The sequence below is a fragment of the Mixophyes fleayi genome, chromosome 4 (assembly GCF_038048845.1).
Source record: "Mixophyes fleayi isolate aMixFle1 chromosome 4, aMixFle1.hap1, whole genome shotgun sequence".
Classification (NCBI taxonomy): domain Eukaryota; kingdom Metazoa; phylum Chordata; class Amphibia; order Anura; family Limnodynastidae; genus Mixophyes; species Mixophyes fleayi.
The window spans coordinates 122734273-122745317 of record NC_134405.1 but is presented as its reverse complement, the minus strand read 5'-3'; positions in this window follow the sequence as shown (position 1 = coordinate 122745317).

The window sequence follows — 11045 nt, the reverse complement described above, 5'->3', positions numbered from 1 at the left end:
CACTAAAAGTCACTCCTTCACCTACCCCAGACCCTCAGCTCACTAATCCTAATATTTCACCACTTTCTATTTCTCTGCCTCCTTCCTCTTCTCATCCTCCTTCCCCTTCTCATCCTCCTGGCCTTTTTTATCCCCCCACACAACCCTCGGCACACCCCTCGGCACACCCTGCCTATCCCTCTGCCTTTCCCTCTACCTATAATGCTGCCTACCCCCCTGCCCCTTCGTCACGCCTTTGGGCACACCCTGCTGACCAAGAGAGTTCTGATACTTCCTCTGAGCCCTCAACATTACGGGTGACTCGAAGTCAGAGCCATTTAGCCGCCACAAAACGTGTTAAGAAACGGAAAAAAAATATATTTTTTTTGCTATTGGTTTGTGTTGTGAAATTTCTATTTGTTTTATAATTTTCCTGGAGTCTAATGATATATAAATTAGACGTACAATTTAAAATGTTTGTTTGTAGTTTGTGTAAATATTATGCAGAAATGAAAAATGGAAACATGTTGTTTGTGACTACACTGTTAAATCAGTACACTGAGTCAACATAACTTAAAACACTAATATCAAAGCACCAAAATTACAGTTTACTATACAAATGGCCCAGCAATGTGTTTGCTAAGTTGAAGTCAATTCATGATTGCTGTCTAATTATTGGTGAGTGTAAACAAACACATACACAAGCATCCCCCCCCACACACACACACAAAAAATACCAGCAAAATCCAAGGTACATTATAAATGCAAATCACTAATTTAAAATTGTTTGAGGCACAGAGACAAGTGTGTAACGTAAGAGTACACTAGTACTTTGAAAAGTAAGAAGCATGGATGTTTAATGGTGGCTTTTCTTTCAAATAAAGATACATTAAGAGCTGTCTATTCCTTATTGCAGGGTCCATAAATATCATACATGACAAACTTTTGAAGCTGGCTTCCGGGAGCTGGGGTAGGGGGGAGAGGTGGGTGTGTGGGGGCGGGACTTAGAAACGCATAGTTTTAGTCCCTCCACCACTATAAAATGCCAAAATTCATGGCACTAAATAGAGGGAGTGGGGCTTAATCGTGTCATTAACCCCCTGATATTCAATGTTTGTTTATTTTGGCAATTTTTTAGGATCTGGGAGTTGTGCCTATTCTTCTGGTAGAGTAGGCAAGTATGATAAATATGTGTGTACCTCTTAATGTAGAACAAGCAAAGGTTTATTGACCTGGGGTCTGTGTTGTATGTACAGGTTTTTTTTTTGTGCCCTTATGTGGCTAATTAAGGGAAGAAATGATTGATTTAGGCAATACATATTGTATTGGAGTGCGCTTTAAATTTACAATGTGTTGTGTAAATGCTTAAAACATTACGTGAATTGTGAAAAACAGACATACTGTAATTTTTATACAAGATAGAGTACTCATTTAAACCACTTGCAGTGTAGCATGGTTTGATTTTTGAAATTACTTGTAGTAGATTTTTTTTTATAAAGAAAGCCTTAGGTAATCCAGGGAAGATTATGAGTAGGGTTAGGGCTTGTCCTAGTATAACTGAACATATCTTAGTTTGGTGCTTTGGGTGGGCTATTAGCATTGTTTGTTTATTTTCTTTGAAATAACTTATTTTATTCACTCTTGCTTTGTGACATGGTTGTGCAAAGTTTCACATTGTCAAATTGGTAGTGCTTTCCTTTCCTTTACAACTCAGTCCCTCTAGGTCACAGCATGGCCATGCAACCAACGCATATTCCTCACCTAGTACTACTAGTACTACTTAGGTAAAACCTGCTCATCCTGTGTGAGGACACTTTAATTGTTGTATGATTGTTATGTTGATATGACTGTGCAATAATGGTAATCAATTGGCAAGTTGCTTCCAAACTTAAAATTTGAACACATGTTAATGCTGGGTTTGGTATTCCAATGGTAACATGTGGCCATAACTATTATTTACAAACAAAATTTTCAGCTGATGCTTGCAGATATTACCATCCAGATTCTGCATTGTCCCAGGGCCATCTTTTCCATCGGGCACAATGGGCAGGAGCCCAGGGACCCCACAGTCAATGGGGCCCCATTGGCAGGGCTCTTAATTAGAATAAGTAATCCTGCAAAAAAAAAAAGCACCTGTATAAAAAACCTTCAAGGGTCACTGAGCAAGTACATCTATCTATGTATGTATCTCTATCTCTATCTCTAATATATATATGAAAACAGGGATACTCTGCACTCTCCAAACACATAATTAATGCTATATCATGTTCTGTTCTATATTAAAAACAGGGAATGTTAGTTCCACATATTGCAATATATGTTTAAGCTGACCAACTGACGCCAAAGTCTTTAATATATATATATATATATATATATATATATATATATATATATATATATATGGGCCCCGGTGCACTGCTTTGCCCGGGGGCCCATAATGTTGTTAAGATGGCCCTGCATTGTCCAGTGAAATATCAATGCATTACATTAATATTTCACTGAACAATCGCTATGTTAATTTGTAATAAGATCCATTTCCACTACTTGCAAAAATATCCTATATAAGAGCTGTTTTTTTTTACATTCAGCATGTCCTAATAAACTGGTCATGTGATCCGGTTTAAACGTTAACACTGTATATTGTGGATGGTAAAATCCTTTCCACTATTAACTACAAAATAAACAAATACATATAAGGTACACCCAATACAAGCAGACCAGAAAATAATGGGCATTAACCACGTGGATAATCATATCTAATAAGAATTTACTACATGTAAGAGACAAACTGCAGTTTGGCTGTGATTTCATGTGGTTTACCGTGACAATATTCACCAAAATGCTAAGGTTACATGTAGCACAGACTTTTTATCGCCAAAATACAGTTAAACATATGACTGGTGTGTGCAAGCGGTGACAGATTGTGAAGTGTCTACCACCACCATTTAGTATGTTTTGAGGTGTGTATATATGTGTAACTTGAATGGAACATTGCCTGAGCTTCCATAAATCAGTATTGCAGATGTTGAAAAATTCAAAAATGTTAGTTAGTGTCAGTGCTTTACTGGTGGACTCAAGTGGACTGGGAGCAAATCTGGGTGTGAGGAATAAAGCAGAGGGCAGTCTTGCGTATGACATCAAGGTTTGGGACTTGATTGTGTTTAGTTTGTGTTTTGGGTTGGCGTATGCACAAGTTTGTTAGCAAAGTGCTGATTGTAAGAGGAGTTTCAATATTTTTAATATGTCCTGTCATAGGAAGTGTTGCCACATACAATTCTAACATTTAATGACCCTACTTTGTCCACATTTACAGAGGTCAGGTGAAGATAGATAGAAAGATTTGACTAATATCAGCTGACATGTGGGAGTAGAGACAAATTCACCTAATGCATGGCCCAAGAGAAGAGGGGTTAAATATTAACATCCAGAATATACCTACTGCAAGCAAATTTGGAACCACTAAATATAGTGTGAGTTAAAAGGTGGATGTTGCTCAATCCAAAACAATAAAGGATGTGTAAGATAGATAGTAAGTCTAAATATCTCCCAAAGGACTATGGAGTTAATGGTGTGCAGGATCGGACTGGTCCGCCAGGGAGCCGGGGTATTCCCTGGTAGGTCCTGACCCTGATGGCTCCCCTCTTTGAAGGGGGGGGGGGAGCGGGTACCTTAAAAAAATTAGATAACAAAATTAAACAATAAAAAAAAATACTCACGTGATCACTGCGCTGGTGCCCCTCCTTCCTGCTCCGTTCGCACTGAATGTCGGGCTTGATGGCGTCATGCCTGACATTCAGTGAGGAGCGGCACAGAGAAGAGACGGCGAGAAGACAGAAGACAAGAAGAGAAGGATAGAAAAGAAAGAAGCCAATAGAAAAGTAAGTGAAAGAATAGAAGTAATGGGGAGCAAAGGCAGCATGGCAGAGTGTGAAGGAGAAGCAAATGCAGCATGGTAGAGTGTGAAGGGTGCCAAAGGCAGCATGGTAGAGTGTGAAGGGGGGCCAAAGCAGCATGGCAGAGGATGATGAAGAGGGGCCAAAGCAGCATGGCACAGGATGATGAGGGAGGCCAAAGCAGCATGGCACAGAGTGATGAAGGGGGACAAGGAGAAGGGGGGAGCAAAAGCAGCATGACACAGGGTTATGAAGGGGGGACAAAGCAGCAAGGCACATGGTGATGAAGGGGGGCCAAAGCAGCACAGCATAGGGTGATGAAGGGGGGACAAAGCAGCATGGCACAGGAAGATGAGGGGTGGCCAAAGCAGCATGGCACAGGATGATGAAGGGGGGACAAAGCAGCAAGGCACAGGGCGATGAAGGGGGGCCAAAGCAGCAAGGCACATGGTGATGAAGTGGGGCCAAAGCAGCATGGCATAGGGTGATGAAGAGGGGCCAAAGCAACATGGCACAGGATGATGAGGGGGACCAAAGCAGCATGGAACAGGATGATGAAGGGGGGACAAAGCAGCAAGGCACAGGGTGATGAAGGGGGGCCAAAGCGGCATAGCACAGGGTGATGAAGGGGAGCCAGGAGAAGGGGGAGCAAAAACAGCATGGCACAGGGTAAAAAAGGGGGGCCAGGAGAAGAGGGGAGCAAAAGCAGCATGGAGGGCGCAGTGTGATCATAAGGAGGCACAACATGGTAATGAAGGGGCGCAGCAATGTGTGTGGATGATGGCACAGTGGGCTTGTGGCAATGTAATGTGTGTGTGTGTTGTAGGTGGTGGCTAACTAATGGGTGCTATTTTGTTTGTGTGGTGATAGTGGGGCAATTTAGTTTTAAAGTGGGGACTATTAATTTAAGATGGGCTGTTTGGGGGGCTATTATTTTAATGTTAGGGCTGGAGGAAGGCCTAAGTGTTAATCGTGGGTCCTATTGATTTAACGTTGGAATTTTCTAAATGTACCCATTTTTTCTTCCAAATAGGGCCCCAAGTTTCCAGGATCCAGACAAGCTGCAACTAAAGAAACCAGCAGCCACAGGTGGTGAAAGTGACAATAACAGGTAGGAGTTAGCAGGACAGTCTGTCAAATGTTCTAATTCTAGTGGGGCAATCCCGATTTTTGGTGACTGTTCTGCCCAATCTAAGGGGCAGGTCAAGACTGTGTACTTTTTACTATTGTGCTAGCTGTTCTTCGTGGGCTGACCACTCCCCCTCTAGTGTCTGTCTCGCCTCCATTATGGCTGGCCACACCCCCTCTGGTGGGCCCCTAGCGTTGCAGTCCCCCGGTGGGCCCTTCATGCCCCAGTCCGACACTGATGGTGTGTATGAGAAGAGGATGTACAGCAGTGTACTAAGCAGCAGAGAGATCATTAGGAATGGTTGCTGAGACTATTGCATAAAAGTTTTAATATATATGATACACTAGTAAACAATTCAATCACAGTACATAGAAACTAAGACAATGCTATTTGTTATTTCATTCCTTGGGTGATAACAAAGCAATAATGGCTAATTGAAGAAAAACATAGTCAGGATTGTTTGATTTTCAAGGTAGTTCAACGTGTAATAATACAGGATTCCAATACAGGATTCTTTTGCTGTTGGGAAAAAAAAACATTAAATGAGCTCAGAGATTACTTTAAGATTACTTTAAGGTATGTACTTTCTATAACCATTAGTACAGAAGCAGGTGCCCAGTGTAACAACATGTAAAGTGTTGCGTTATGCTCAACACAGTAGTATTCAGAATAGGCTGTTAAAAATGGTCACACATTATTTCTTTGACGAATGTTGCATAGCTCTCATTTACATCGAAACACTATCAATATGTAATTTATTTTGCATTTGTACCACTGTCATCATTGTGTTTGGTAACAAGTGTTAGCAATTAATTTTGAAAACATGTTATTGCCATTGCCTGCAAATAACATTCTGAGATTTAATCAATTGATATTATTAACACAGCATATAGGTCATGAAAGAAGATTTGCAAGCTAAGCCTGAGCTTTTAAACATCAGGCGTTTTTTTTGTTTTTTTTTAAACATTCAACATTGGTGAGATTATAACTTCAAAAAATACACTAAGTTATTTGGTTTGTTTTGCAGTCAAAGTGCTTGCAATAATTAACTAAACTAAACTAAGGAGAAATTGGCAAACATGTTTGAGTTGTGTAGTAAAGTTTGTCTCACCTTACACTCTATTTTTCTAACATTTATTATGGATTCCCTTTCATTTGGACAATAATACATGTATGATTTGCTAAACGTTTGTGTCCAAAATCTGTATTTTTAAAATGTTACTTTTGTCATTTTAAACTTGTAGAGCATTTGTGTATTATACATTTGACATTTGAAAGGGAACACATATGCTAAGTTTTACTTACATTAAAAATATGTGTCAATCACATACTGCCTGAAGTTGGCACCCTCATCCGTCTCCCAAGGTCTGTGTTAAGGCTCCCCCACTTCGTCCATCCCAGCAACCTCATCCTCCACCCCTGGAGCCCCACTCCGGATCGCAATATTGTGAAACACCACACACACAGCTATGATGTTGCATACTTTACTCGGCTCATACATTAGTGCACCACTAGACCGGTCCAGGCATCTGAAACGTGCCTTTAGAAGGCTAAAAGCCCATTCAATGACCGATCTGGTGACTGCATTAGCCGAGTTGTATATACGCTCTGTGTGTGGGCTCATCATCGGAGTGAGGAGCCAAGGGCGCAAGGGATAAGCTTTATATCCTATGTAGATTGAGAAGAAAGACAGAACAACCACACATTAATACACTATTAGACTAACATATGTTCGACCTCCATATACTAACATAGAAATATGTAGCAAGTACATTATAGTAAAGGCACATTGACAGGTAAGTCTTGAATATTTGCTAGAAGAAACAATACATTATTGTTTACTAATGACATTTGCCAACCCTCAAATAATAGGTGGCAGAAGGCTTTTTACAATGTGCTTTCTACGTGATATTGGGGGATGTCATGGGCAAGATGTAACTTACATGTAGAGAATACTTTAAAAATAACCACTTCTTTAATAATGTAACCTACCAACATATTATATAACATTTCGAAAAGACACTAATTTATCAAAATCTTGACTTAGGTATATGGCCTTCTAGAGTTTGATAAGTTTACATTGAGGTTCCAAATTGGCAATTACAAAAAAAATGTAACCTTAGATTTGATTTATCTGTTTACTAAAGATGGGTACACACTACAGAAATTTCGACCAACTTTTTATGCCGAGCGATTTTACATGCGATCGATGGTCCGATTGCTCGGTCCATGGACTGCATACACACTAGCCTTGTTTAGAACGATAAAGGAAAGAGCGGACGTCCCTTTAGCGACTTTTTATAGCCATGTTGTCGTGAGCAATGACTGTAATTTCATACTCACTGTTGTGGATCGGTCGGAAGTTTATACACACTACACAGCGGAAACGAGATTGGAACGAAAATATTAAACGGTAGGACCAACCAAATGAGGCGACAATCGTCCATTTGGGCAGACTTTCGACCATCGTGTCCCTGTACACACTGACCCGATTTTTGAACGAGCGGTCGTATGTCGGCTGATTCAGCCGATTATTGGACGAAAACAGTGTAGTGTGTACCCAGCTTAAATCATGGTGAATTAACTTGGAGAATTTACAAACGTGTTCAAACAAACCAACCAAATGTTTTTACAAAAATTAAAATAATGCCACATGCACTATATGACCCAATGTTGAAATACAACATCCGAGGATTAAGATCACATTCAGAGTAAGGTCACTTTGAACTTAATGATTGTAAAAAAAAGGTTACCAAGAAATTTAGTCAATACATTACTCTAATTACCAAGAAGCCACGGGTCTCCATGTGGCCTTGCACCCCTTTGCCTCTCTTGCAATCGGTGCCACGTCCCTGATTGCCTAAACGCAAAGGAGTCATGAGCCACCCCATTTGGCAACCAGGTCTCGAATCTGGAGAGACGGGTCACATATAGCCTGGAAATGAATCAAGTGAAAATGCTTCCTGTTCAAATACAGAGTAACATCCCCACTCAACAAGAACCAAGGTCTCATGCGTCCCATCTACTGCCCCTATGACATTCAGAAAGCCGGCTATGGTGGCAAATTGACGTTTAATGTGCACAAGGGACTCCTCATCATGAGGCAGATGTATAAATTGCGAGATGCGCGATATGAATGCCCTGAGCACAACCTTCAGAACACGATTGAAGGTGGCCTGGGACATACCTGCCATGACCCCCACTGTGGTCTGGAATGACCCAGTCGCACAGAACTGCAGTACCGCCAACAGTTTGGCCAAAGGCAGTACTGCTGTCGAGATGTTGCGCATTGGCTCAAGGTCTCTCTGCACAATGCTAAGGGTGTCCAAGATTACATGAGGAGTAAGCCGATAGCGACGAACAACCTTAGCAGCTCACATCCCAAAGAGGCTGATATGTGACCTGAAGACACGCTCCCTTGGACGGCGATGTTGTACCAGTGCTGGTTTTGATGGTGTGGAGAATCATCCTCCTCGAGTAACAGATCCTCATCCAACTCCAGAATCTCCTGTATGTGCAGGCGCGGACTGGCAGATTTCAGCCCTGGGGGCGCACATCATTGATGACGCGGCCGCATTGCGTGTCACGTGATGCGGCCACCTGTGCGCTGACACAGTCGCATCCCGTGTTATGGGATGCGGCCGGCCGGTAAAAACAGGAGAAAATTTATCCAGGGGGCGGCCTGCCGACCTATCGCCCGGCCCTATCAGCGGTAAGACTGAGCGGCCAGAGTCATGTACGTTTCTGTGAGTTTACTTGAATGTGTCACTTATAGAAGAGGACACTAGTATTAGTATATGTTTTGGGGCTAGCTCTGTCTCTAGAGTATTGTACCGTTCATGTATATTAATGAATGTGATCTATTAGCCGTTGATTTCGCAAACAAAAATGTGTGTGCAGTACTTTATTGTTTATTCTTAAACTTTAATGTTGCAAGTAGTGCCTGTGTTGTGTTGTATGATTTTTAGGAGCACTATTACCTTGGTTTCTGTTTTTTGTACTCACTTAATAGAACTTTCAGACATCGTGGAAAAACTTTCAGACGCGGTGGTTGTCATTCAAGTCATTGTGTATTCTAAGGTATGTAATGCTCGATCTGCACGTTGGCTTAGTGGTTAAACAATCCACTTTTCATTATTGGGTTTATGAGTTCAATTCTTGACCCATTTTGTGTAATATGTCTAAATTGCATGTTAAAATGTGTGCAGCTACAACACAGACAAGCAGCTGTTCAAAATAACTTCAATCCAAAGAAATAGAAAATATCCACAGATAAAAGCAAAAAAAACACCTACGTGGCAAAAAAAAGAAAAAAATGTCAATCAATTGAAAGTCCAATTATTATTATTATATTACGCATGAATGAATTTCCAAAGCCAAATATTTAAACTGTCCATGCACCAAGGATTTATGACTATAGTATTTCATTGTATAATTATTGACATTAATAAAATGTCACACACCAGACTCTCAGGTTCTGTCACTTACCTCTTTGCTGCCTTTCCAAGTTGTCCCTGCAGTTCTCAGGCTCTGCTGGTTTCAGACCTCTCTGTAAGATGCTGTCCAGTCTGTCTCCACTCCAGAGATCCCTCCAGTATGAGAGTATGGGCGTGGCCATCTTGGATTCAGTCACATGATTCCTCTCAGCCAATTAGGTGATAACACCATCCATTTCAAATTCCCTCCAAGACAAGTTCATGGGAGCTGCCATCTTGAATATAGTCACCTGATCCATCTCAGCAACTCAGAGTGCTGCTTCTGTCCAGCTGACTGCAGTCTCCAATCAGGAATCAACGACATCTATAAAAGGACATCCTGGAGCCTTTACCTGTCCAGCTCCCGAGACACAACCTGGTCTGAGTACAGATAGATCTTCAGGCATGACAGAAATTTTTTAAAAGAAAATAAACTTGTTATGAGAGAAGTTCATGCTCAGCTTTTCCTTCTAGTATATATCATACACATATTGTTTCCACCTGCATGTTGGCTTAGTGGTTAGACAATCCACCTTTTAACAGTGGGCACCTGAGTTTGAATCCTCAATCACAACCTTATCTCTGTGGAGTTTATATATCCTTACCATGTTTGTGTGGTTTTCCTATGTGTCCCATATACAAGCTTTAAGTTCGCACAATTTATCCGGTCAATTTTATCCAATTAACCTGTTATTTCTTTCGCATTATTATTAGCGTATTATTAGTCATTTTTTTACAATATCAATAAAGATATAGACTATTATATATTACACATCAACCACTTTACATTGCAATTTATTACAACTGTAATGTTTATTGTTTGATATTAATATATATTAAAAAAATGAAGTATATTAAGATGTATGTTGTGCGTATTTAATTGTGAGTGTTTTAAACGAACAATGTTTAGTGTTGTTATTCAGCACAGCTGCTATAGCTGCTTTGGACTTAAACATGATCTTGAGCTTCCTTCAGTTTAAGCAAGAAGTTAAGAAAAACTCTAAGCATTTCTTCTTAACTATACAACAGATCTGTAGGTAAATGCCTACTCTTCTAAAGTCAGTACAATCTCCGCCCATTCCCCCTCCCATTCCCAACCTTTTTATCTTTAGTGTTTGGAGAAGTTCTTAAGTGCACTTAAGCAGGATTTTCTTCTTAAGTTAAAAAATTCTTAGCTTACGCAACAGATTTTCCTTCTTATCTCCCTTTTCTGGGCATGCGCAGAGAAGATTTTCATATTAAAACGCCAAATAAGATCAATATTGACTCAGGCCCAGTATATGTAAATAGATGTAGCAATTGAATTCATTTTTTTCTTTTAATCATGAACTTCCCAGATCATAATCATAGCATTATCACTTATAATTATTTCACATTAGTTTATATACTCATATTCAGAGCCGGATTTACACCTCATGGGGCCCTAGGCAAGATATTGGTTTGGGCCCCCCCCTTCACACACACAGTGGCCCCTCACACACACATAATACACACACATAATACACACACACAGTGGCCCCTCACACACACATAATACACGCACGCAGAGGCCCCTCACACACACATAAT